Genomic DNA, 3024 nt, shown 5'->3' with positions numbered 1-3024 from the left:
TAATTTAAAGATTTTTGCAAGCTTTAGGGCACAAGCATCCTCTGTTAGGCATAGGGGGGCTCTGCTGGTGTTAGGGGCATAGGTTGTAGCTATCTGGCTGAGGAAGCATCTGCAGTCTTCCTGGGTGGACTAGTAAAGAAGCCAGAGGCCAGTATGCATGTAAAAAAAAGTCAGTGAAAATAAGATGAGGCAGACAATGGGTAAGAGATGTGTTCTCCAAGGTAGTAGCTTATTCTAATGACACTATGAATCGAATGAGTGGCTAAGTGCCACCCTGTGACTGGGAGTCCCATCAACTGCGGCTTTGCACCACTCACTGCAATCAATGCAGCTAATGAGGCTTATGGTAGCAGCAGTGTTTCCAGAGCTGTCCCGGGTCTGAGCCTCATCAGCGTCAGTGGTTACAGCAAGGAGAACACTGCTCCGTCACCAGTCCTGGAAGGTGCAGGCTTGCAGGGGGACAGCTTCCTCAGCCCTGCAGTTTGCAGTGGGAGAACGCTGCCCTCTCTGCGAGCCTTGTCAGCTACAGGCCTTGGAGTGGTAGCAGTGCTGTTCCTGCTGTGAGCCCTGCAGCAGATGAGGCTTGAAGCAGCAGTGTTTTAGCTGTCCTGAACTTTTTTTTTGTCATTTTATACTAGGGGCAAAGCTGCTTGTTGCAATATGGTTCCATCTTGTGAGATAACAGCATTGTATAGGACCATACTGCAAAGTTGCCTTTATAAGCACTACAGGGAGGTACAGGTTCAAAACTGGTTTCAAATACAGTTGTTTCAGATTGAATGGAGACATTTTTACCATTTTTTAAAAACATTACCAATCTTTTAAAGAAATTGTTGGGGTGTGTGTGTATACACACACATGCACAGAGTCTAACATATATATATGTACACACACACGCTTGTAGGGTAGGGCTGATCAAATAGGAAGGGGACATGATTACTTTTTTGGATCCTCCCCATTTCATTAATTGCACCTTATTTAAAATATGCACAGCCAGTGTTAGATTCATAGATTGTTAGGGGCTGGAAAGGACCTTATAGATCATTGAGTCCAGTCCCCTCATCTGTTGTTACAGATGCTTGTAATTTTTTTTAAATTACAAAAATCACAACTTATTTTCCAAAACCAAATCTCTCCTAGATCCCCTCAAACCTAAGATACTACTGCTTTGCTCTCTGCTCTTCCAAAAAAGTCTGGGAGCACAGATAAGGGGAAGCCTCTGTTTTCACTTGCCCATTTCCCTCAAAAACTCCTATGATGCCACCAGTACTATCTATTGTGTGTTCTCCTGTCTCCACTGCTTTCACTTGTACACCAGAATCCTTGCATCTTAGTTGCAAGATCATGCCTGGAACTATATTTGGGAGTATATATGATTGAATTTGGTGGGCCAGACTCCATTTACATCAGTCCATGGAATAGCTTAATGAAGAGTTCACACTGATGAATCCCACTTAGGAGGTGGGCAGCCACATTCTAGAGTAGGTGAGGTTTCCAAGCAGCCCTTACAGATGTTACAGTATCTACTCATGACTAATATTTGAACACAAAGAAGCAAGCATTACAACTTGAATGATCTTTAAGTGCCTTGCAACACATCCTTTCTGGAGTGGCAAGCCTAATTTCCACCCTCTCCCCTTTCTCCCGCACCCCTCCAGGTTTGTAGCTGGGAATTAAATTCAGATCTCTCTAGTACCGAGTCAATACACTAAACACTGAACAGTTCTCTGGTTAGACTTTACTAGCTGTTTTCCATATTCATGAATATTTTGTAAGATAAAGACAAAAGATGTGATAGAAGGGAGTAATACTAGAGATCTCATAAAATTAGAGTAACATCTTTTGCAATCCATAGGATCCTGCCTGTACAAGAACAAGATAGATGCTAGCAAGATGGCAGTCTCCAGGTCTTGTAATTTTGTTTTTCAATTATTAAAGTTGTCTAGAGTTGGGAAGAGGAAGCAACATGATTCTAGTGATTTAAACTTTGGGTTTATATTTTTCTACCTTCTAGAAAATATGCCTGTCTGGATATGTATGGACCTGTGGGTTGTGTTTTTTTCTTTTTTGTTCCTATAGGGAATGGACTGAATTATAATTCTTTAGGTCAGCTGCCTCACATCTATCATGTAGGAATAAGTGAGAAATGCTTGTTATTGTTACAGGTGATAGTGATTTGATTGCAAACATGGTGCTGAAATTTGCAACAATAATTTATATGGCTTTAGACATTGCAGAGCAGTATAGCATTTACCTGTCAACACTGAAAGATGCAGTAAGTTTGCTGAATAAGGAACAGAGATTGGTTCCAAGATCATCCTGCAATGACAAGAATGATCAAAATTATACTCACTAGACCAGGTTCCACCTGCACTTCCTATATGTCATTCTTTACATTTCATAGGGTTAAGACCTGTCTGTCATTTGACCAGGGAACAAGCCAAGCATCACAGTGTAATGTTCCTACATGGCTAAACTTCTTCCTCAGTACACTTTCCCACATTTTATTCAGGTTGAAAATGTGTTCATATGGCAGTCAACTGGAAAACGCCTTTAATGGTGAATATTAAATAGATCATGTTTTAGCTAAGAAAACTTGTCAAGCAGCTTTTGAGAGAGTCCAAAAGATGATTGTCAAGGGTATATTCTTCTTCATCATTCTTATAATTGATTATGCCCCAAGTTTATGGAATGTGCTAGTGTTTATTTGCAACATGGCAGCCCATGAATGCTCACAAAAAGAAACTATAGGTAATCCTCACTGAGGATCCACACAGCTTTTTGAGTAAGTGGTTTGGTCTATTCCAACCTTTGGGTGTCCAACCTTTTTGAATGTGGGGCCGGATCATGAACTTTTTATCACCCAGTGGGCCGGCAAGCCATATTCATATTTTATCACCCCGCGGGCCGTATGTTGGACAGGCCTGACATAAGGCAAAGCTGGCATAAACCCCCACCTGTGCTCAGCTAGTGACAAACTACAGCAAGTGATGTCCTGGACCAGCCATCCCAACAGCTGGGGCC

The 3024-nt window shown here is 41.8% G+C and overlaps 1 long non-coding RNA gene across 1 annotated transcript in view; it reads left to right on the top strand.

The window, feature by feature from the left end:
- The first annotated feature begins 756 nt into the window (after positions 1 to 756).
- LOC109296998 overlaps positions 757 to 3024 on the top strand; it is an 18410-nt gene continuing 16142 nt past the window's right edge. The window contains exon 1 of the long non-coding RNA XR_002097134.1: positions 757 to 767. This is a non-coding gene — a long non-coding RNA (uncharacterized LOC109296998). The remainder of the gene's footprint in view (positions 768 to 3024) is intronic.

The sequence above is a fragment of the Gavialis gangeticus genome, unplaced genomic scaffold (genome assembly GCF_001723915.1).
Source record: "Gavialis gangeticus isolate Ggan-Ray unplaced genomic scaffold, GavGan_comp1, whole genome shotgun sequence".
Lineage (NCBI taxonomy): Eukaryota > Metazoa > Chordata > Crocodylia > Gavialidae > Gavialis > Gavialis gangeticus.
Note: the sequence above shows the minus strand (reverse complement) of the source record. Positions and strands in the feature narration are given on the sequence as shown.